The following is a 25,262-nucleotide window of genomic DNA, read 5'->3' as shown; positions in this document are numbered from 1 at the left end:
GGGTTACAGGCCCCCACGCCCCAGGGCTGCCGCACTGGGTCTGGCGGCGCCGCAACCGGAGGCACAGGCGTGAACATGGTGCTATTGCGCCGTGCGGTGAGGAGGGCATCAACTCCAGAGGTAGCATTAGGAAATCCAACTTCAAAAGAACCGATCAGCCCCCAGGCCTTCGCCTGTGTGAGAAGTTGCGGGAACGCATCCATAATGGGGAGTTTGTGGATTTGTTTGATCTGCTATCCCCTGCCTCTTCGACATGCCTAAAATCTAAATCCGCTGAGCAGAGGAAAAAAGATAAAAAAAGTGAGTGTTGAGCGTACCTTTCGTAATTGGCTCACGGCATACACCACTTACATGGGTATTATAGTTGCTAGTTACCCTGACAGCGGTTGGCACCTGACCAACTACCTACTTATCATCCTAAAGGCTGAAGCCATGTCTTGGGGGGGGGGAGGCGGCACTTACCTATGACCAGGCATTCAGGGAGCGGGCGGCAGGGGACGACACAGCTAGATGGGATATCAAAGATGATGACGTGTGGTCTGAGTTGGTTGCCCCATTCTTCAAGAAAGGGTCCGACAATGGGAAACAGTCCAAATACCAATCCAAGGCCCCCAAGAGATCTTGCTGGGAGTATAACAACGGTTCCTGCTTCATAGAAAAATGCCGATTTGCTCATGAATGCAAGTGCTGTAGTGGATCTCACCCCACCACAAAATGTTTTCAGGGGAAGAAGTTTTTTTGAGGCTCCCGCGGATCAGGCGCAGGCACATCTCAAGACAAAAGAGAGGCCGGAGCCTCTACAGGCTCCTCTGGCACACAGCAAAGCAAAAACAATGCCCACAAATAGTGTTCTCCTTTCCCTAGCCCCCTCACCCATATCTCTATCAGCAATGCTGCCTTTTTTACACCAGTACCCCAATAAAGAGGCAGCAAAATACATTGAGGAGGGCTTTAGGGAAGGTTTCTGCATCTCAGTGGTAGGCACCCCTTCATGCACCAATCCCCCCAACCAAAAGTCTGTCTGAGATATGCCACACATTGCCGAGAAGATGATCACCAAAGAACGCTTGCTGGGGCGAGTGGCAGGTCCCTTCACAGAACCTCCATTTCCCACCCTCATAGTGTCTCCACTAGGTATCATACCTAAGAAGGCCCCAGGCGAGTTTCGATTAATACATAACCTTTCTTACCCAAAGGATGGGTCAGTAAATGATGCCATTCCCCAAGAACAATGCTCAGTCAAATATGCATCTCTTGATCAAGCAATCAAGCTGGTAAGGGAGTGCGGCACGGGTGCACTCATGGCAAAATGTGACATCGAATCGGCCTTCCGTTTGTTAACAATCCACCCTAGGGACTTCTGGTTGCTAGGTTTCAAATTCCAGGACCAATGGTACTTTGACAAAGCTATGCCCACGGGCTGTTCCATTGCATGCGCTGCATTTGAAACCTTCAGCACATTTGTGGAATGGGCCATGAAACGCAGGTCAGGGTCCCACCGCATTTCCCATTACCTAGATGATTACTTTGTTGTCCAGCCAGCGAGCTCAGACGCGTGCGCTAGGGCGCTGGCATGCTTCATTCAGCTGGCGGCTGAATTGGGCATCCCGTTGGCAGCGGACAAGACTGAAGGTCCAACCACTGTCATCTCATATCTGGGTATTGAACTGGATTCTGTCAGCCAAACCTCTCACCTGCCCCTGGCCAAACTCACCACGTTGAGGGAATTGATAACTACCATGATGGCCCAGAAAAAGACCACGTTACGTCAGGTCCAGACACTCTTAGGACACCTCAATTTTGGATGCAAGGTTATCTCGCCCGGTCGCGCCTTTTGCACACGCCTAGCCCGTCTCATGGCTTGTGGTGTTGCCCCCCATCACAACATCAGGGTCACCCACACCATGAGGACCTCAAAATATGGCTGACCTTCCTGGAAAGTTACAGTGGGGTGTCCTTTTGGCAAGATTGGCTGCTGCCTAAGGAACAGCTACAGGTGCACTCCGACGCCTCTGGTCGCTTTGGCTTCGGTGTCTACTTCAGGGGTCACTGGTGCGCACAGCCTTTGCCGACATCTTGACACGCGGAGGGCATTACACGCAATTTAACTTTTCTTGAGTTCTTCCCAATCCTAGTGGCTCTCCGTGTTTGGGGGCACCTCCTCAAGGACACCAGGGTGTTCATTTGGTCGGACAACCAGGCGGTGGTAAGAATCATTGCGTAGCAATCTGCAAAATCCAACAGGGTAATTTGCATGCTCCGTCTCTTCGTGCTGGAATGTCTGAAAGGTAACATCTCCTTTTCCGCACAGTTCATCCCGGGCCTCAATAACGACATTGCAGATGCCCTGTCTCGCTTTCAGATGGAGCGTTTTCGCGACCTAGCACCCGAGGCCGATCAACTCCCAGAAACCTTTCCGGAGGACCTCTGGGAACTTGGACAAGAGAAGTGACAGCAGGAGTTCTGAGTGCCCTTGCACCATCAACATTGCAATCCTACACCAGAGCATGGTCCCAATTCAAGGGGTTCAGAGATAAGTTTGGTTTACGACGCAGACGTGCAGCTAAGGAGTATGATGTTCTAAAATATTTGGTTCACCTAAAGCGTAGAGGCATGGCCCTTAAGACCATCAGCCTGCACAAGGCCGCTATCTCATACTTCAGCAACTGTTTTTGGCTCCCAGATCCCTGTAACACTTTCCACATAAGGAAGCTTATTGCAGGGTGGCGTCGCTCCCACCCGCCCATTCCAGATAAGAGGAGGCCAGTAACCATTGAGATCCTACGGCTGATATGGGATGCGCTCCCCAGTATTTGCTGGTCCAACTATGAGGTTAGGCTCTTCAGGGCGGCTTTCTCCCTGGCCTTCTTTGGTGCGCTCCGTATCGGAGAGTGCGTTGGGGGCACATTGTCACCTCATCGCAGGGGCTTGACTGTGGCTGGTATCAACCTTGACAGGTGCATGCTACAAGTCAAAATCAGAGCCTCCAAAACCGATCAACTAGGTAGGGGTTCCACGCTAAGTCTAGCCTCCTCCCCACACATTGGACCATGCCCTATCATGGACACACGCAAATTCCTGAAGGGTACGTCCTCCGGGACCAGGCCCTCTCCTCCTTCATGCATCAGGCCGCCCCATGACACGTTGCCAATTTGTCTCAATATTGCGTAAGGCCATCCATGCTTGTGGAGGCGACCCGGCACAATTTCCCGGGCATTCCTTTCGTATCGGTGCAGCAACCACGGCAGCTGCAAGCGGCCTCCCGGCAGAACACATAAAAACAATGGGGCGGTGGCGTTCAGCTGCCTTCAAAGGCTATGTTAGATATAACCAGCAGACACTGACAGATACCATATAATCCTTTCTTTCAGGCTCAACCCCCAAACATGTGTGGATCTTCGGCCACAGCATAGTGCATTGGGCGGCCATCCATGCCACCACTGGTCCAGGCGGAGAACATCTGGGTCTGTAGCCAAAGATTTCCATTTCCTGGTTCGGACAACGTGGAATGCGGTGGGATGCCCTGCTCCCTCGGTTGCGTCACAAACTTGCGTTCCGCCACCCGCCAAACACGGTTGTGCTCCACCTCGGCGAAAATGACTTGGTCGTGCGTAAAAGCACAATTCTGATCAAAACAGCGATCGCAGACCTGGAAAGTGTACACGCCACTCACCCCAGTATCACGATTTTCTGGTCCGAACTTCTGCTATGCTTACACTGGCGTGGCAACATCAAACCCACTAGACTTAATTACACTGTGGAAAAAATCAATAGGGCAGTGCGCTCTGCAACCACTCGCATGGGAGGTCAGGTCATGAAACACCCCAACATTAAAGTTTGCGTGCAGGAGCTATTTCGGCCCGATGGCGTGCACCTATCGGACCTTGGTAACGAGCGTTGGCTGAGCGACATCAGGCATGGCCTGATTGACTGGTAGGAGGATGGCAAAGGGGCTTTTCAGATGTAGGTAGTCTTGGCGGCGAGACCGCAATCTTTGCGGTCTCGGGTGGCGGTATCAGGCCTTGGGCGGAATCCTTTAGTCCATCTTCCTTTTTGCGGCAGCGATACCAGGGTTCCCCGTTAAAGGGGTTTTTGAAGGGAGGCTTTGGCCGTACACCGAAAGGTCGTCATTGCTCTCCCCTGCGGGGGCTGCGTAACGGGGGCGGCTATCTCTGCTTGAACATATGTTCTCCAGAGCCGGCCCATCCCCCCCCACACTGGATAACCCTGATGCTCCCTAGGTCCCCGGCTGGGGACTGGGGAGGGAGAACGCCCAATGCCTGAGCCAAGGTCTACCCACATTTGAAATTTAATAAAGTTGTGGCCAATTTAATCCCATAGCACGTTGTCTTGAGTCATTATTCCACATGACGGGGGGACTGCGCGGGATCTGGGTACTCCGCCTGTCCACGCAATGCAATTTAGAAAAAGTTCTTAGCCCATGTCAGAGAAATGTTCAACATCTTATCAGGGAAATCCATTTGAAGAAACTGATTTGGTGTCAAATTGGGGGCTCAAATTAATTCTAAGTGTTGAAGCTGTTAAGGGTGTTACAGAGGCAATTACCATAGGACTTAAAAAGTTTGAAGAATGTCACATACAGTCTCAATGTAGTTTGAAATGCAATTCATGAAGTTATTCCAAGGTGCTACATTCAAATCTTTACTAACTTGCGTAAGGACTCCCAACTTGTTCTGCTGAGTTAGTCATATCTGAAACATGAGATTGAGCCGTTGATGCTTTCTTTCCCCACGAAAACCAATTGTACCCACCCTTCATTTCAGATGATGGAAAACTCTGAAAAGCAACCAACAAGTCTAATATTATACTGTGTTCAATAAAAATGTGGTGACATTAATCACAGCGAACCAAATTTAACATCTAAAATATTTGGTGGAGCAGTTGTAATCCAAGTTTGTTCATCCATGTTTGGCATTGCCAAAGCTTTTTCAGAATGCCGTCATATCAACTGAAGGACGTTTCAACTAGATACTGCGTTCGACAGATACTCTAGTAACAGTTGGAAGGCAGATACCTCAGAATCAAAGAAGAAATGGCATCAGTATTCAAGTCAAACACTCTACTACAAGTGTAAAGCAATTCCTAGGTGTTATCGAAAACAAGCAAGAGTTTGTTCCAGTTGCTAACCAAAAGAATGGTGCAAAATGAGCCTCTGGGAAAGTTTACTTCTTGTACTTAATATGAAGATTGGTTATAATAAGTGCAGCAGCAATTTCCCTTTTTGCAGTATTTGCAAAGTGTTCATCTCCTACCAGCACCACACTACTTGAGAAGTACCAATCCTACTTTGTAAAAATGTTAAGCTAAACCTGCTTGTACTCCCTACACCTCACACTGTTTACCTAAAACAGTGGAGAGATGCCTCACCGCTCCTTTGCTCCTCGTGGGGTCAAGGCAGGAAAGACATTGGGGAAGAGCATCACATGCAAACTCTTGCTGTTTTGTTGAGTTTTTTTCATAGATTACAACTGTTTTATTGATAATTTGTCAAGTATTTTAAATGATGTATGCTGTATTCGCAATGTGCCATTATGTTTTAATATGTTATGGTCATTTATTGGTTGTAAGCCGCTTTGAGATTCATTTGAATGAAAAGCGGCATAGAAATAATAATAGTACATAATAATAAATTTTATTTATACCCCACCCTCCCCAGCCAAGGCCGGGCTCAGGGCGGCTAACAACCAATAATAAAAACAAGTTGAGTGAATACAACTTAAAAGCAAGATTAAAATGCAACATTAAAACATAAAAATGCAGCCTCATCACAGGAGAAAGGAAAAAAGAAAAAGGAGGAAGGAATCAAGTTGACTCCAAGCCAAAGGCCAGGCAGAACAGCTCTGTCTTACAGGCCCTGCGGAAAGAAATCAGATCCTGCAGGGCCCTTGTGTGATGGCCTGGGAATCTGATTCAGAATCTGAATCTGAGGTGTTGTAGCCTGCACAGGAGTCTCCGCCTCCAGGCCCGGGTGAGCCGGGGCAGGGGCTTTAATCTGAAGGGCCTGCACCTATGCCGGATCCTCAGGAGCAGACACCAGATGTATCCACTCTGGCTCCGGAGGTGACTGAGGACCCATTGCCTACAGGTGCGCCTCTCCCAGCCCTGTCGGGAAAGTGAGTCTCCCCCTGGGTCCAGTAACCCTCCAGCCTCTCCTGAACTGCAGAGGCTCAGGACAGAGAGGCGGAGGGAACTGGATTCTCTCAGGAGGAGTACTCGCCTTAAGGCCGGGAGAGGCGGGTCACCTGTGGGCCGGGACCGCCCCTGGCCTCAGAGGAGATAAAGGCCAGTCAGCCCAGTCCCAGGTTGCGGGAGCAACGACGTTGGAAACCTGTTTCTGCCAGCACCCAGACCTGTTTCTCCAGAGTTCCCGACCACGCCCGGCTTCTTGCTTTGGACCCTGCTTCGCCCTTGGTGGACAGTCTCCAGACCCTCGGCCCAGGACCGGACTCTGACCACGCCTCACGGTAACCCCCCCCCCTGGGACCAGCACACCTGGTCTCATGAGACAGAGCGTTCCACCAGGCTGGAGCCAGCGTTGAAAAAGCCCTGGCTCTGGTTGAGGCTAATCTAACTTCCTTAGGGCCCGGGACCTCTAGGGTGTTGCTATTTATGGACCTTAAGGTCCTCCGTGAGGCATACCAGGAGAGGCGGTCCCGTAGGTACGAGGGTCCTAGGCCGTCAATCAATCGAAGCGGCAATTGTGCGTCTGCACTGTTTCTCCATTTACAACTTTATCAAGAGCAAAAGGGAGTTGGGGAGGAAGAAGAGACACCCCAGACTGATCAACCTAATATGAAACTCTTCTCTCAAGCAGCTCCTCTCTTGCCTGCCTTCTCTTCCACTTTTGGAATGGCAGTTCTGCGGCTGAGAGCAAGGAGAAGCACTCTGTCTCAGAAAGCAGGTATTTCCATAGCACCATTACAAATCCCGATGGCTAGAGAGAAATAGGGACATCCCCAATTTCTGGGGCATTTGTGGAGTCTGTGATTCTTTATTCAAGGAAACAAAACACAAAAAGAAACCTAAGGTGAGACTGACCCTGGTGAAGCAGTTGCCAGAACTGACTGGGCTCCCCACTTCCCCTCTTCATCCTCTGACCTCTCCTCAATCTCCCACCACCACTCCCCTGGATCTGAGGCCTACCTAGGGAGTTCTCCTGCTGGAGCATCCCACCACCCCTCCTCATCCAGTCAGTCCCCAACACCTGTGCACCTTGCCCCTCCCCATCTCAGCAAGTAACAGTGACCCACTTGCCAAAAAGCTAGTGTATCAACAACACTCCACCCAGTCAATCCGAGTAGTTTGATCCAACCATGTAACAGGTTCATGTGCCAGGCCGTAAATTGAAATTGATGGGACCTGTTCCACAGAATACAAAATTCAGCAAGGAACATCAAGGTGCGCTATTTATTTGACCATAGTTTCTTCCCTGTTTAAAGGCAGATACTCCATTCCCCCCCCTACTGTTTACTGAGCCAGTTCCTGACCCTCATCTCTGATTTTCCTATGCTGCTAATTCATTATAGGCTTTGTAGTACATCATGTAACAGCTTTACTAGCATCTTTTATCTATTCCCAAATTGACATCATTATCCTTATTTTAGGGATATCAGTGAAATGCTAATCTTTTAACTCCACTTTTGCTAACATTGCACGAGTGAGTGTTTCATTAATTCACTGCAGCCTAACTACAATTCCCAAGTCGTACAGATCTCCTCTGCCTTGGATAGCTATTGAATTGTCATATGAAAAGGCCCTTAGCAGTTTTCAGAGCAGGCTGTGTGTGGCAGTATCCATACGCAGATTTTGTTGTTCACAGAGCTATTGAAGGTTGGGGCAGGCTCCAACCTACAAAAAAAGAAGGCAGAAGGCCGGTAACATTGGACCACCTCTGCTTGATACACAAGAAACTTAGGTCTATATGTTGGTCTAAATATGAGTCATGATTGTTTTCCACAGCGTATGCCATTGCCTTCATTGGAGGGTTGGTGAGGTAGTGTCTGAAGTCCACCAAATGGTACCTCTAGGGGCTTCCATTTAAGTGACATACAATTATCCAGCTCTGAGTTAATACTTTGTATTCAGTGGTTGAAAACAGACCAAAGTGGAAAGGGTGCTTTAATCAAACTTACTGCTTCTGAACACCAGGGATCGTGCCCAGTAAAAGACACCAGGTGATACCTGTATCTTAGGCCTCCGGGCTGCGACCCTTTACTCATATATAAGGACGGTTCCCGGTTGATGAGACATCAGTTCACACGAGTGACTGAAGTGTTACTTGACCTCCAGAGCCTTACGGAACAAACAAGAGGAAAATATTTGTTTCTGTTAGTTCTGCCATGGATGACATGCAAATGCCTTGGAACGAAGTTACTGTGATGGTGAATGAAGTGGATTATTATTAATCTGTAACAAGGAGATCAAAGGAGGAGGCAAAGTTATTACACTCCATTGTATCATTCATCAACAAGTTCTCTGTACTGAACATCTCAAATATGATCATGTTATGAAACCGGTATTAATTTTATTCGCTCTAAAGCCCTGTGCCACTGCCAGCTTGAACAGTTTCTATTGGACATCCAGGCTGAATACAAAGATGTTTTATATCACAACAATGTAAGATGGCTTAGTCAGGGGTCTGCACTGCAGCGTTCCTACACTGTCATAAAGGAAATCAGAGAATTCTTGGAAACAACGGGACAACCGATGCAAGAACTATCTGATCCTATTTGGCTGGCTAATTTGGGGTTTTTAGTTTGACATAACAAAGCATCTGAATGTACTGAACAGAAGTCCTGAGCTTGTTTGGCTCAATCTATTTGTGTGGGAAGACATTCTCTGCTATGAACTTTAAGAGAACCGCGTGAGGAGACTTCCGGGTTGGCGCCATCGCCGAATGGCGGACTCCGAGCTCCGGAGGGAGCCTGCTGGGCAGGGGTTGGGTCCCGCCGCACCGGCGATGCGGGGACCCTCAAAAACCATGGGCGGTGATGCCCATGGACTTGGGACTCGGTGGGCACCGTTTGCGCCCCCCGACCCGCGAAGGAGCCTTTTTAAAGGCTGCGGAGCAGGTGACGGGGGGGTGTGTGGTGCTATGAGTCCACTGCTTCCCCTGCCTAGCGAAGCCGCATGCCATTCGACGGAGAGCACCGACTTAATTTGAAAATTTGGATTAAAAAGAACAACCCGTGAGTAAATTTATCGGACTTAAAAGGAAAAATTTGTTTTACGAATTTGGAGCGAGCGGGGGAGGTGCAAAAAGGAAGTCCGCCCCCCCCCCGTTGTAGAGGTTTTAACGCAAGGATTTGACAACTAAGATCGAGAGAAGAATCGATTTGAAAAAAATTATTAATTTCACGAAGGGAAATTACAAGTAATTGTGCTGGAGAAGAGTGGTTTGTGAGAACTAAAGTGTAACCCCCCGGGAACCGGGAGCGATCCGTTATGAGACTGGTGAAGAGATATAGAAATTTTGGCAGCTGTCAAAGTAGCTGTCAAAGTGGGAGAATAAAAGACTTTGCCGGTTAGATTCGATACAATTTGGATATAAATTACTGAAAATAAGGGCAACAAGTTAATTTGACTTTGGGGTGTGATCTGGAAGGAAACTAAGTTACCATAATCCCTCTAGAGGGAGTTCTGGGACATTGCAAGAATGGCAGCAAGTGGAAAAATACTCATGGAATTGAACAGGACTTTTTATCTCCTGGGAAAGCTGCAAAAACAAAGTATTATTTTGTCTACAGAGGTCTCTACACTAAAGGAGACAATGGATTTATCTATTGAAGAAAGGAAGGGACTTGACGTAAGTTTGTGTTCCTGAACAAATAAAGCCTCTGTAGAGGAACCAGAAGTTTTTGAATTAGAAGGTTTTTGCAGCGGAACAGGAAAAGAAACCTGAGGAATAAAAACTGGACTAAGCTCGAAGTTGGAACATTTGGGACATCCAGACTTTAAAAGGATCAAGAAACAGAATTTGAGTTATACTCTTAAATATAGAGGTCTGGATGGAAGAAGAATGATCTTTTCTGAGAGTTTCTCTAAGATTGGGCCTTCTGAAATTAAAGACTACTAAAAAGACGGCAAAGTGGAATCGAGAGAGATTTAGACATGGACGTGGGATCTCCAGGCCGGCAGTAGACAGATGGATGGATTTTGGGGATCGAAACCGGGAAAGGGGGGAGGGAGATTTGGAACCCAAAGGCTGTAAAATTATATCTTTTTATTTTTTCTTGTTTTATTTTGTGTGACAAAAAAAGGGGGGGGATTCGTGGAAGGGAACTGGGGTCGATCTTAGGGAAGTATAAAAAAATATAAAGAGAAATGGTTATACAAGATAAATTAAATTTGAATAATGGGCTAATTATAATTATAATAAGGTTTTAAAATTTGGGGTAAGAGTTTGTGGAACTAATCTAATGGAAATGGAATACAAGAGGGGGAGGGGGGGAGTCCTGGAAAGATGTTAATGAAAGTAAGGTTTTTATCTTTCTCTCTTTTCTTTTTTTCTTTTTTATTCTGGATTTTTTGGAAATTTTAATATCATTTAAAAAAAAATAAGAGAACCACGTGAGGACAAGACTAAGTGACCCTCACCTGCGTGATATTTTGCGAATCAAAATCACTGTCTTTGAACCAGACCTAGCCTATGTGCTGCAGTCCAGATCTTTGTTTCACCCTTCACATTAGTGCAGGCAGGTTTGTTTTTTTCCAATTGAGATGAATACAAAGATCCTTGATCAGGGACCGTGCAACACTTCCCACTCCAAATACAACATCTCCATCTAACACCAGAGTAACGGGATCATTCGAATACACAGCTTACTCAGACAGAATTTTCAGAATCATACATAAGCATTGGCACGTACTATGGAATGTGCCTGGTTGTGATGAATTCCCCTTAACTGGCCTTAGGAGGACCAAACCTATTAAGGACATGTTGGTTCACACTGACATGACTCTTACTCGATCTATCAGCAACATTGGCCCCACTGGCCATTACAAGTGTGGCAAAAGTTCATCCTGCCGTTTTCACTACATATCAAAGAGATTTATGAGAAGTCTAATTTTAGATTTGTCATACAACAATTCAGCACAAGTCAGACTAAAAATGTGGTTTATCTTATCCGATGTCCATGTAATTTATTATATATAGGTTCCACCACACAAGCAGTTGGGATTCGCATTGGGGAAAATCGCTCCCGTATACGAAATGCCATTAAGGAGGCACATTTGGTCGAACATTTCATAGCCCACAAACATTCGGACACAGATTTATTACTTATAGTATTAAGGGTAAATCAAAAGAAATTTGGTATTAGGCAAGATTTTGAATGGCGGTCACATCAACAAGAAACCTGTTTCATGTTTCTGTTTAAATCTATTCATCCAGGGGGGGCTAAATTCTGAACTTAATTTTAATTGCTTTGTTTAAATATTGCTGTATGCATTATTGTTATATATTTGTCCTGTGTAACTGCTTCTTATGGTTCTACTTTGTATTCATGTACTGTACTTGCTATACTGTCTCTTTAAGCATATCATTAGAAATACCTGTGGCTCACTTGATATATCCTATGCAACTGAGTTGCAAATAGCAGCTACACTCCTAGTGAGCACTGAACTGTAGCATGAATCTACTTGTATATTCTTGTGAAAAATATTGGGTATTTACCTTTCTTTATACACTTTGTTTTCTATATTATTATTTTTTATACAAAGCGTGTTCTCCCTAAAAGAGAGCATGTGTTGCGGTGGGGTCTGCCAGGCCAACCCTCTGTTGCCAGGCAGGTTAAATGGCGATTGCCTGAAGCAACGATTGGACGACCGGGTTGCTGGGGCAAATTGCATGTTGCAAATTGGGTGGGTGGGACCAAAGGCTTTAAGTATTGGGGCACTCTGCTTTTGCTTTCTCTTTCGCTGAGTGCATCGGATCAATCGAATCAGAGCGAACACGGGAGAAATCCTATATTTTCCTTTCACCCCACCTTTACTTAATTTTCTTTTTCTCTTACCTGACCTCTCCTCCCTGCCCTCCCCACGTTCACCTGGGGGTTGCGCTCTCCAGGCGGCCTTGCTGCTTCACGGCAGGGGTTCGGCCCCTGGCCCCATGCCACCTCGGAGCTTAGGCCACTGGCGCGGCCTTCTGGTGCTCCGCTGCCTCTGGGTGGCTCCCGCGTGCCCCGGCCTGCGTGGGGAGGCCCAGGGAGACAGGTTGTGCCAGCCCTCAAGGCCGCGGAGCGTTGGGGCTGTTGCAGCCTGCCTGAGCACCCAGGATGCGGCCTTGGCATGGCCTGTTGCGTCGGGGCCTTCCTGCAACCTTTTAATCTATTTGGGCTTTGTGGCCTCGGGGGCTGGTGCCATAACCATAGAAGCTGTCCAGGCCTCCATTTTCTTTGCGCAGTTTATTCTTACATGTTGGGAGCGTTGTTTGAATCTGCCTTAGGCAACAGTGGCCACTGGCTGCAATTGCAGCTGTTTTTTGGCTGGCTTAGCTTAGAGTGCCATCTGGTGGTGACTAGTGGTATTGCACTCTGAATTAAATTCGCATTTATTTAATTCTTGCCAGTTAATTCTAGTAATTTGGCTATGCCACTTTAAGGTATTTAGTTGGTTCTTTCTTTTGGGACAATTTATTATATTCAACTGTCATTGTTTTATTTTTCCAGTCTACTTATTATAGGTTTTTTTTTAACATTTTAATTAATTTGTTTGTTTCTATTTGTTAATTAATCATTTAATTTATTTATTTACTATCTTGTTATTAGCAGGCATGGCCCCCAAAAAGGTGCCAGAGGTGAAGGTCTCTACTAATTCTGTTAGGGACATTATACCTGGGGCCCATTTGCCCACCAAGTTGCGGTCTAGAATTTTGAACAGCCGCTATGTAGAGATATTTGACCTGGCCCCACCATCCACAAGTCTGGATGCCCAAGAAAAAGGTGTTTCTGCCCCTAAAAAGCACACTGTGCTTAAAAAGGTGGATAGGACATTTGAGCGTTGGCTTGACAGCTTCCAGGTCTTTGCTGGGGTTGTCTCAGCTGCTTATCCACGGAGAGCCTTGCATTTGATAGTGTACATGTCCATTGTCCGCTCTGCTTTTACCATGGCTGGCGAAACAGCGGCAATTGACTACGATGAAAATTTTAGGCGTCGCGCTGCCAGAATCCCTACGGCTCGTTGGGACCGTAAGGATCTGGATGTGTGGACCACTTATGTGGTCCCGCACTTTGAGAAGGCGGCTTTGGAACAGCCAAAGCTGAAGGGAACCCCTTTTCAGCCCGGGCGTAAGCTCGCATGTTGGCATTTTAATAAGGGAGCGTGCCAGCGGCAGCCCTGTAAATATCCCCATATCTGCGAGAAGTGTGGTGGAAGTCACCCCACTTCCAACTTTCAAGGGGGCCAGCGGCCCTCTCGAGGCGCAAAAGGGGGCTCTCAGGTCTTATAAAAAAGCTTGGGACTTTTTAAATTTTACCCAGTCGGTGGCTGGCAATTTTCAACCCCCCCTCCACTTCCCAGGTTCTGCAATACCTGGCGCATATGTTTCAGTTGGGCTGGGCTGCTAGGACACTCGGCAGAAATTTCATTTTTCTGCAAGTCCTTTTATAATAAGGACCCTTGCGCTAAATTTGTGGTGCACAAGGCACTGGAAGGGTGGGGTAGACTTGGTCCCCCCAGGATGGCAGCCAGGCATCCTGTTACTTTTGAATTGTTGACTAGAATGTGTACTAAATTGAGGAGCGTTTGCTGGTCAAGATATGAAGCATGCCTTTTTTCTGTGGCTTTTTCGTTAGCATTTTTTGGTGCTTTTCGGGTGGGGGAGGTTATTGTGGAGTTCAACCAAAATGGTGGCTCTCATGGGTTGCTCCTCCAGGATATGTTTTCCCCCTTGGAGTTGAGACTTGTAGTACACAACTCCAAACTGACCAGCTGGGTCAAGGGGCGGTTGTTCGCCTCCCAGCGACTGGGGAGGCGGGCCCTTGCCCGGTTAAGGATGTAAGGAAGTATTTGGCCTTGAGACCTCCCGGGGATGGCCCTCTACTTAAGCATGAAAGTGGTTGCCCTTTGGCGCGACGTCAGTTCGCTAAAGTCATGCGTAAAGTCATCTCTGCTTGTGGGATTTCGGCCTCTGGTTTTGCCCCTCATTCTTTTCACATAGGTGCAGCGACAATGGCAGCTCATTGGGGCCTGTTGGCTGCCAGGATCAAGGATTTGGGGAGATGGAAATCGGCTGCCTTCAGGGGTTATGTGCGAAACAAATGCTGAGTTTTTATATTAATGCTTGTTTGTTCTCGACCCTTGTAGATCCTACACTGGTCTGCATCTGGATAGTGGGGCTGGCAGCAGAGTGAGGCAGTCTGCAAGGAGATCAGGTCTCGGCCTCCCGTAGCGGGATATCCGTAGCTGGATATCCAGATACAGAATGTTATGGAGAGTTTATGCTGCTCATTAGATGGTGGGTGCTCTCAGATCCCCTCCCAATGGCAATAGTGGTGCAGCTGGGGGGAAATGATGTGGCAACTTCGAATTGCCTTACTCTGCGCACCACAATTCAAAGGGACTTGGAGGAATTGGCAGCCTTATTACTTTCAGTGAGAATAATTTGGTCTCAACTGCTGCAGAGGCGCACTTGGCATGGCATTTCCCACCCAGAGACCGCTGAGAGGGCCAGGAAGTGCATTAACTCTGCAGTATGTGGGAAGGTGGTGGAACTGGGTGGTTTGGTGATTTCGCACCCTGACATTAATTTCAAGGCTGAGGCCCTTTACCGGGCAGATGGAGTGCACCTCTCCAAGCTAGGGAATGAGGTTTGGCTGGATGTGGTGGCTACAAAATTGAGAAATTGGTTGGGATTGTGAGTGGTTTGGTGGCGAGCATAAAGGGCTTGTGTGGCAGTTAGGCATTGGTTATAAAAACTGGTGGTGGTGGAGGAGGGGTAAGGATAGGCTGGGCCTGACCCTCCAATGGTGGTGTGGAAGGGAATTCCGTTAAAGGAATCCAGGGGCCTGCCACGATTTCGTCCAATCCCTGAAATGGGACCAGGGCCGGCAAGCCCTGGGGAGCAGGTTGGGTAAGCGGTGAGGACCTGGGACCCAGCTCAACTGCTCCCCAATATTGTTTTCCCTTCACTAGCTTCTGAGGGAGTTCGGAAAGTCAGTTCTGTCCTAGGCGGGGGGACAGATAGTCTTAACCAATGCCTAAGCAACCACTCACAGATTATGTATTTTAATAAAGTTGTGGCCAAAATTTTGCCAAAAACCTTAAGCAAAAATTATGTGTGAGTTGCGAATTATTTTGAGGGGTGGCTTGGGGACCTCGACACGCAATAGATTTATTTCTACCTTTGGAATGAGATCATGATTCTATTATATATCCTTTAACAGTTATGCCTACATGTTGTGTCTATATTCCCGTGATTGGTTCTTGTTGCAATACAGGGGTTTGTTTTTGGAGCACTAAACACAGCTGCACACCGTGTGCATGCTCAGTGTGAGATGGTGCTGGTTCTGGGATCCATCTTGGGAAAGCTGGCTGGGAGAGATGCCTTGGACTCCTTGGCTCATTGCTGTGGGGGACAAGCCCCTCTTGAAATGACCATGCTGTAAGATCTGGACTCCCTCCATGCAGACTGAAATGTGTACATAGGTGAGTAAACCATATTTCTTAAAGCTGCAACAGCCTCTTCTGTGTTTCAATTCTCCAAAGGAGCGCAGACTCTACCCAAGTCCTTGGGACACCCCCCCCCCCGGAGTCTTGCAGAGAGTGGGGGTGGTACTTGACCTTTGAAACAGTATTTAGGCACATCCTCTATAGAACAAATATATTCTCCTGGCTGTCAGCTGTTATTTTAATACTGTATTTTTTAATTGTTGTAGCTAGCCCTTATGGTGAAAGATGGGCAATTAAATCTGAGCAGTAACATGAAGAACAGATTCTCACAGGACCCAATTAAACATTAGTAATTAGTAGTATTACTAAATGCTAAAAGAAAGGGGGGGAGCAGACATCACCTTGCCGACAAAGGTCCATATAGTTAAAGCTATGGTTTTCCCAGTAGTGATGTATGGAAGTGAGAGCTGGACCATCAAGAAGGCTGATCGCCGAAGAATTGATGCTTTTGAATTATGGTGCTGGAGGAGACTCTTGAGAGTCCCATGGGCTGCAAGAAGATCAAATCTCTCCATTCTTAATTCTGACGGAAATCAGCCCTGAGTGCTCACTGGAAGGACAGATCCTGACGCTGAGGCTCCAGTACTCTGGCCACCTCATGGGAAGAGAAGACTCCCTGGAAAAGAACCTGATGTTGGGAAAGATGGAAGGCACAAGGAGAAGGGAACGACAGAGGACGAGATGGTTGGACAGTGTTCTCGAAGCTACCAGCATGAGTTTGACCAAACTGCGAGAGGCGGTGGAAGACAGAAGTGCCTGGCATGCTCTGGTCCATGGGGTCACAAAGAGTTGGACACGACTAAACAACAAATTAGTAGTATGTACTTCTGTGAGGTAAGATGAGGGAAAGAGATGTTAAGTTTTCCCTATCTAGATTGGACCAGAAATGGGAATTTTACATTGCATTTAAACTGAAGGCCATGTAATACCTGCAGATGTCTATAGCTGTCTAGGGTAAAGTAAACAAGTGAAAAGCACTGCTCCCCTCCTTGCATTTAATCTATCCACAACTTTTTCTGGGTTGAATCACAGGCACTAAAGTCAGACACTTCAACTTACTGTGGGTCACCATGGTTACAATTCAGCAAGTTATTTCTTTTTGTACCCAGAATAGTTAGTAGGTTGTGGGTGGGTTTTTTTAAAAAATCCTCTTCAGTTGAGATACTCTCAAGCCTCACTTGTGAGACATAAAAAAATAATAATAATCTGGCACGACTATAAGATATGAAAATCACATTGAAGAAAAAATGAGTGCAAATGTAGGTGTTATGTAGAGAAATGAGTTCAAACTGTGGGAGTGACTGAGCACAGAAAATCTCTCTTTCGGGAATTTGAGAGAACATTTTGTGACCTGCATATCCATCTGTGCAGAAAGCCTGCCTGCTTTCCCAGGGAATTTCCCTTAAAAAAGAAAAGAAAAAAGCCTTTGAGTAGTTTCCTTCTGTTTGCAATCTGGAGCTGGCTTATTTCAGAACTACTGTTCAAATGCATGAAGAAAAATGCCAGAGTTTGTGTTGGACCTCATCCCAATAGCATGGGTGCAAATCTAGGCTTGCCATACATCAGAAAAATTCCTGACATGTCCTGGTTTTCGGGTGTAAAAATGGCATTGGTGGGTTTCTAAAAAGCAAGAAAAGCGCAAAGGGTGTCAGGAATTTTATAGGCAACCCTATAAATCTAAATTAACAATTCACTGTAGCCAAGAAGGCAATTGCTTTCATCCATAGCTGCCAAAGCTTATTTTCAAATTATCCTATTATAATTTAGCACCCTAAACCACAGTTGTTGCGGGCGGGGGGGGGATTATAATGCATGTACCTACAAACATTACATATATGTAGAAAAAAACATTACATATATGTAGAAAAATCCCTGTGTGTTAGTAATTCTACAAGACATTTTTTAAAGTATGTAGACTGCAGGAATTTCAACTTTCTCCAAATTTGTCTTTGGTCACTGTTAATCTGTTAATCCTGCCCCTTTCAATGACAACTCTCCATTTATAAGATATCCTCCCCAAAGAGGCCAGTCTATACCCTTTTTGTTTTTCCAGAAGGCTTAACTGATATGCTGCCTGTAGCTTCTGGTAGTGAGAGGGCAGGAACAAAGAATGGCGACCGAACACTGAAGCCTCTGCCCCGATGGTGGTCACCTATGTGTACCTTCCCCTGCCCACCACCACTGAAATTGGGGAAACACAACCACACCCTGCTAACCAGCTACCCAGAAGCATTGATGCACCACTGTGCACCCCATATAAAGCGGAGATTGGGCCACATAATAGTACAACTAAGGCCCAGCACTATACACGTTCCCACAGTCAGTGGATGTTAAATCCTCCCAGTTACAGACACCGATTTTGTTATGTACTGAAGTTCTCACCCTGGGCCAGCAGGGGGATACTGTAGATAGTTTTCACTCAGGTCCACATATGCAAATAAGGGATTGAAAGTGACATTCAGTGACTGGATAGTTACAGAAAATGGTTACTGTTGCGTTCTAGTGGAGCTCTATATAAGCAGGCTGGCTGAACCCTTCAGTTCAGTTCTGTTCTGGCCTGTGAATAAACAAGAGCGGTTTGAAGAATCGCTGTGTCGTCTGATATGTTCACCCACAACGTAACACATTTGAATATTTTACCATCTCTTCTGGAAACCTGAATACTTATCTACCTGAAGTGTACCAACCGATGTTTAGTAACTGAAGTTTAAGAAGAGGAGTACCTATTAGCTGTAAGTTGAATTCTAGCTGAAAGAACCCGTTTCCCAACCCACTTTTTGTCATAAACTTCCTTTGTTTAATAAAGCTTTTCCTGTTTGTTTGATCAACTCCTGCCTCTCTCACTTCCGGATAGCCGTGTAATGGCAAGCCTGATCACTCCAACGGACTTGAGCTCTGCAGAGGGAAGGGGTAAGTGTGGAGGCGAGGCTCACCCCCCAAAAAGCCTCGGGGGGTGCTCTGAGGTGTCTAGAGGTCCTGAAATGGCTTTCTGGCTGCTGTATCTGCCTCTGTACCAAAGGTGCAGAGTGGGGGTGAGCCAGCGCGCTAGGCTCCAACGCAACTCTGCAGAGCAAAGCTTCAAATTCCTGCCAACAGTGGACTATCTTTCCAAAAAGCTTTCAATGCAGACTCAGAAGGTAAGGAATTTGAATTTAAATTTAAATTGGATTTATTAATTAGGCTCTAGACGGGAGGTTAAAAAGGAAGTTCACCCCCATTTCTGGATAATTTACCCTGCATGGGAAAACTTTACAAGTGAAAAGCTTCTGTTCTACTTTTGGATTCAAAGCATTGTTAATGAAAAGTTTGGAACAAAAGCAGACTGAATCCCTTCTTTAATAAATCTCATTAAGACATGAACTTGAGAAGTGATCTTGAGATTTTGGATTAATTAACCCTGAACTTGGACTCTCTTCACGAGCTTGGAACTTGGAATCCAAACCCACTGGGGATTTTTTCCTCATTTTTCTTTTTATTATTATTTGGAACATGAACTTGAGATCCAGTATTAAAAGCTTACAAACTTGGGAGATGTGAGTTGGAGATCTTGGATTAATACATTGATATTGAACCTAAACTTAAGAGCGTCTTCAGGAGTTTGGAACTTGGAACCTATTAGGGCTATTTTTCTCATTTTTATTTCTTCATTTCTACTCTTGGAACTTTAGAGGTGATGCGAGACTCTGTATTTATTACTATATCCTGGATTTACAAGTAAGGCTGGTATCTGATTAACCTAACCGCAGCAAGCTCAGAGTGAATAAAAAGCAATATTTACAATCGTATTTGGATACTTATGATTGGAATTTAAGAGCAATAAAGTGGATCTTAACTGTGGCAAATAAAACTGGACTAAAACCAGGGACAGACTTGACACTGAAGTAGATCTGTTCCATTTGTCATTATTGGAGACATTAACTGCTATGTTAAAACCTGGTACTTTTAAATGGAGATCTGAGTTGTTTTGCCGATTCCTGTGGAACCGAAGAAAAGGAACTGTTGACCCATCTCCTCTGTTAATTTGAATCCTACTGGGAAAAATAGGTGGTTTCTTCTTTCAATTGTTGATTTTATAGACTTTCCACTGTCTTTAAATTTATAAGTTAGAGTTTAAGTTTGTAAACATATCAATTTGTATTAATACAAATGTCTGATGGGAAGGGGGGGGGGGACAGATGGTAGAAGATAAAAAGGCTCTCTGTAATTCATGCAAACCAACCTCGGTGGCCTTGAAGTGCAGTGATAAGGTTTAAAATAGCTCTCCTTTGAGACAGACCTTTTGAGAACTGAGACTGACTGAAGGATTTTGGAAAACTAGAAGACAAACTAGAAGACCGTTTCTTAAATTTGGTGTGAGATTTGTTAACTATTTAAAGAGGGTAGGAAACTTTTAATAGCAATAAGAAAGGATAAAAACATAAGAGGAATTAACCTAGGAACTCGATACTATAAAATTAAAGCCTTTGCAGATGATGTAATCGTAACCACTGAAAACCCAGTGGAAAGTATCCAAAAAACGCTTGCACAACTGGAAGAATTTGGGAACGTCTCTGGGTTCAAACTGAATAAAGGAAAATCCAAATTATTAATGAAAAATTTACATGTCGGAACAAGAGGAACTGGAAAAGACAACAGGTTTAAAGGTAGCCAATAAGGTAAATTATTTGGGGGTTTGGATCACCAATAAGAATATAAACTTATATAAGGACAATTATGAGAAGTGGAAGGAAATAAAAAAAGAATTAGAGACTTGGGGAAAATTGAATTTGTCCCTGTGGGGGAGAATATCCACAGTTAAAATGATGGTATTGCCAAAGATCATTTTTATGTTCCAAACAATACCTATAATTAGAGGCGTAAAGTGTTTTAAGGAATGGCAGAAAGACCTTGCAAGTTTATTTGGCAAGGGAGAAAACCACGCATAAAATTTAAGCTACTAACAGAGTTGAAGGAAAAAGGAGGCTTCGCGGTCCCTGACCTTAAACTCTACTTTGAGGCAGTGAGCTGGACATGGATTAAGGACAGGATATTAATTAAAAACACGGAAGTCCTAGATCTGGAGGAATGGGATATTGTGTACGGGTAGCATGGCTACATAGGCTATGACGAGGCTAAATCCCACAAAGGATTTTTATATTGTGAGAAGGGAATTATATGAAGTATGGCAGAGGAGTAAAAAACAGTAGTAACCAAAACACCATGGTGGCTGTCACCAATGGAATCTATGTCGGTTCACAGGATAAATATGAACAGCGATTGGTTAACATATAACGATTTAGTAGAGGAAACAAGTAGTGATCCGAAAATAAAGGACCTAAGCGAATTGAAACAGAAGGGAATAACGTGGGTGGAGTACTATCAACTAAAAGCCGCCCTTGAAAAGGATAAAAGAACCTATCTGGAGAAGAATATTTTATATAATAATCAAAAGACACTTTCCAAAATGTACAAAGTAGTTTTGAATTGGCAAAGAAAGGAGGAAGATATCAAATAAATTACAGTAAAATGGGAGAGGGACCTGCAACATACGATCAAACCCATTATTTGGAATGAATTATGGACTAAAAATATAAAATTCACGGCTTGCTTCCTTATAAGGGAAAATCTTATGAAAATGTGCTATAGATGGTACCTGACACCTGTAAAACTTGCAAAAAAATAAATAAATCAAACAATAACAAGTGCTGGCGATGTAAGTAACAGATAGGAAGATACTACCATATGTGGTGGTCCTGTCTAGAGATACAAAGATTTTAGAATATGATTTATGAGGAGACATTTAGCAAGAAACCAGAAGAATTTTTACTAGGAATGGTTTCAGACAATATTCCCAAAAACAAAACTAGGCTATTTGTGTATGCAACGTCAGCAGCAAGGGTTATAGTGGCAAAACACTGGAAAGATAAAAATACACCCACTAAAGAGCTGACAGATGCGATTGAAGAACACAAGAATGTGAAATAAAGGTCAGGGGCACTCCTTGGAACATGCAAAGAGAAGATAAGGAAAATGGCCTGGGCGGAAGCATGTATGGGCGGTGCCTGCCTTAAACAGATTATATAGAATTTGCTATGCAAGCTAGGCAAGTGCGTATGTTCAGAGAGGGTGGGGTCAGGGACCAATGAACAAGGGCTAACAGGGCAAATGAGTTGAATTGTGTATTATGGCTGGATAAGGAGAAGGAATGACGATGTATGGAGTGATGAGAAGGGTATAAAAATGGCTTGCCAACATGCTGTAAGGCCTGCCAGCCTTTGGAAGTAATTCCGCTGGCTGCCTCTGCGCAGAGTTGAATAAACTCTTTCTCTGTGAAACTTCATCCTGGTGTTCATTGACTCCTCTATCATCTCACTCTGGGGCAACGCTCAGAAGGGGAAAAGGCTACAAGATAAACCTTAAAAATTGGTGAAAGAAGAATGGGAATGTCTAAATAATTATTTAGGGGACAAGGGCTTAACAAGAAAGACCTGGCTATGTTTAGAATGATACCGCATAGAGCATGGGTGTCAAACACAAGGCCCGCAGGCCGAATCCGGCCCGCCAGACCTCGTCATGTGCCCCATGTAGCCGCCGCCGGCCTTCACCTTTTATTCTCGTTTTTTTTTTTTACACAAGAAAGCTGCCTCTTCAGCGCGTGCGCTGCAGCCTACAAGCCAGAGAATGTCTGCCCTCTAGCGGCGCCGGCCGTTCTACACAGGAAATCTCCACTTTACATGCATTCAGGAAACCTCCACTTGTTTTTATATTGAGCGCATGCCATCCTGTGATGTGACAGATCCAACGGCTGCCTGAACCCTTCTCTCCTGTACTGTAAGTACATATGATTTATGGGGGGGGAGGGGGTCTGCTTATTAGGGGGGGTCTGCTTATTATTCTGCTTAAAAGTCTGAGCGGTAAACTTTGGATATACTGACCACTTCCGTGTCACTTTACAGTGGTATAGGGACCATAAACTACAATCAAATAACCCAAAAATGTCCAAGAAAAGAAAAGTTGATGCAGAGTGAAGACAATTTCAGGAGAAATGGGAAAGTGAATACGTGCTTGTGATTAATGGAGACAAGCTGGTATTTCTTATTTGCTATGAGGCAGTGGCAGTGATGAAGGAATACAATTTACGCCGGCACTTTGAGACCAAACATGGAGCCAAATTTGCTAACCTTAGCCACCAGGAAAAGCAACAAAAGGTCCAAGCATTAAAAGGTAGCCTGCATTCTCAACGGAATATTTTTGCAAAAATGACAGCAAAAAATGATGCAGCAGTTAAAGCCAGCTATCTTGTGGCTGAAGAAATTGCGCGAGCTTCAAAGTGCTTTTCAGAAGGTGCATTTGTAAAGCAGTGTATGCTGAAGGTATGTGAACAGGTGTGCCCTGAGCAGAGACAGGCTTTTAACAATGTCAGCTTGTCAAGAAACACCATCACAGACCAAGTCAGGGACCTAGCCTGTAATCTTAAAACAAAGTTGGCTGAAGAGGCATGCAGTTATCTGGCATTTTCATTAGCTGTTGCTGAAAGCACTGACAATACTGATACAGCTCATCTAGCTATTTTTGTAAGAGGTGTGAAGGAAGACTTGTCTGTCAGTGAGGAGCTCTTGGATGTGGTCGCCATGTATGGGAAAACAACTGGGAGGGACATCTTCAATGCAGTGGAGGAATCCATAAATAAAATGAAATTACCTTGGGAAAAGTTGGTGGGACTTACTACTGATGGCGCTCCATCAATGTGTGGAGAGAGAAATGGCTTGGTTGGACTGTTAAAAGAGAAAATGAAAAAAAGTAATTGCCACACACCGCTGATAACTTATCACTGCATTATCCACCAAGAAGCTCTGTGTGGCAAGGTTCTGCAACTGGATAACATAATGTCCACAGTCACGAAAACAGTGAATTTTCTGCGTGCACGGGGTCTGAATCATCGTCAGTTCCAACAATTTTTGAAGGAGGTGGGCATGGAACATACAGATGTGCCATACCATACAGAAGTAAGGTGGCTGAGTAAGAGCACCATTCTCAAGATTTTTTGAGCTTTTGGAAGAAATTACTCTATTTATGCAAAGCAAAGGGAAGCCCTTGTCAGAACTTTCAGATCCAAACTAGCTGTGCGATTTTGCCATGTTGTGTGACATAACAGAGCATCTCGCCCAACTGAATCTGAGGTTGCAGGGCCGCAAACAAGTCATAATCTCAATGTATGAAGCAATAACAGCTTTCCAGGAGAATTGCGCCTATGGAAGTCACAGCTTGAAAAAGACAAGTCTTGCCCACTTTCCTATCTGCCAGAGCATCTCAACCTCATTCCCAGCTACTTTTTCATGTGCTCGATTGGGTACCAAAGTGAATCGGCTGATTGATGAATTCAATCGACACTTTTCTGACTTTAAAGAACAAAACTTAACCTTTACCAGCTTTGCCAATCCCTTCAACATTGATGCTGACAGTGCACCACATCACCTTCAAATGGAATTAATAGAACTTCAGTGCAACAGCAGCCTGAAGGCGAAGTTCCAGGATGCGACAGTCGACGACTTTTAGCGTCTCCTCCCCCCTGCTTTGATGCCACAGCTCTGACTTCAAGTTGCACGTGTTCTGTCCGTGTTTGGGAGCACCTATCTATGTGAACAAATGTTTTCAGTCATGAATCTGAACAAGACCAAGCTAACGCCAGACATCAATGGACTGACCTCAGGAAAACAATGTCAGCCATCTAGTCAGAAAAGTTAAAAAAAAAGTTAATGCCTTGTGTTTGCCATATGTGTAATAAACAGTGTTTGGCAATATTTGTATGTTAAAAAAAAAAAAATACTGTCTTGTTACCAAAAATCATTTTTTAATAAATTGTACAATAATTGTACATTTGAATATCTACTTGCCATTATTCTATGTTTCTGCTTTCAGAGCTAGTTATTACTTACATTATTACAAAAAACAGTAATAATTGAATGCAGTGACAATAATTTATTATAATAAAGAGTGGACACATAGTCCTACAGATACAACCGGCCCTTTGAGGGTGACCAAACTGCTGATGCGGCCCCCGATGAATTTGAGTTTGACACCCCTACTGCAGGAGATACTGCAGCCTGTTATTTTTCCCCATTGGAAATTCGTTTTGATCTGCTTTTTCATGTTAAATTTATAATTAGAAAAGTTGTGTGCCTGTTTGTTTGCACCTTTTCTGTGTTGCATTGTGGACCAACTCGCAGTGAACCCCCACTCCGGAGCAAGGCCTGAGCCAAAGTAACAAACTAGTAAAGACAAAGTTCTGGGATTATAAAAATTGGCCACAACAGTATTGATTCCAGGTGTATGTTAGATTTCATTTAGGCATTGTAGGGAAAACAATGAAGCCTAATTTGCTTAATAAAATATCTGGCCTCTAGTGGGTGGGGCTTTTATGCTGTACTCGGGAATCGGCCCCTCCCTTCAGGTTGTCAGTTTTGAAACGGAAGTTATCAGTCATGGACCCTCCAGATGTTTTTTGCCTACAACTCCCATGATCCCTAGCTAGCAGGACCAGTGGTCAGGGATGATGGGAATTGTAGTCTCAAATCATCTGGAGGGCCGATGTT

At 45.0% G+C, this 25,262-nt stretch overlaps 2 long non-coding RNA genes across 2 annotated transcripts in view; both read left to right on the top strand.

Annotated features, from left to right (window-relative positions):
* The window catches only part of LOC307223673, a 110,597-nt gene that overhangs the window by 78,218 nt on the left and 7,117 nt on the right, over positions 1–25,262 (top strand). The gene's annotated exons all lie outside the window — the stretch shown is intronic.
* On the top strand, positions 22,242–24,747 carry LOC307223652. The gene is made up of 3 exons (XR_013842153.1): positions 22,242–22,500; positions 22,626–23,054; positions 24,676–24,747. It is a non-coding gene; the product is annotated as an uncharacterized lncRNA (long non-coding RNA).

This window comes from Podarcis cretensis, assembly GCF_951804945.1.
Source record: "Podarcis cretensis genome assembly, chromosome: 9".
In the NCBI taxonomy this organism is placed as follows: domain Eukaryota; kingdom Metazoa; phylum Chordata; class Lepidosauria; order Squamata; family Lacertidae; genus Podarcis; species Podarcis cretensis.
Note: the sequence above shows the minus strand (reverse complement) of the source record. Positions and strands in the feature narration are given on the sequence as shown.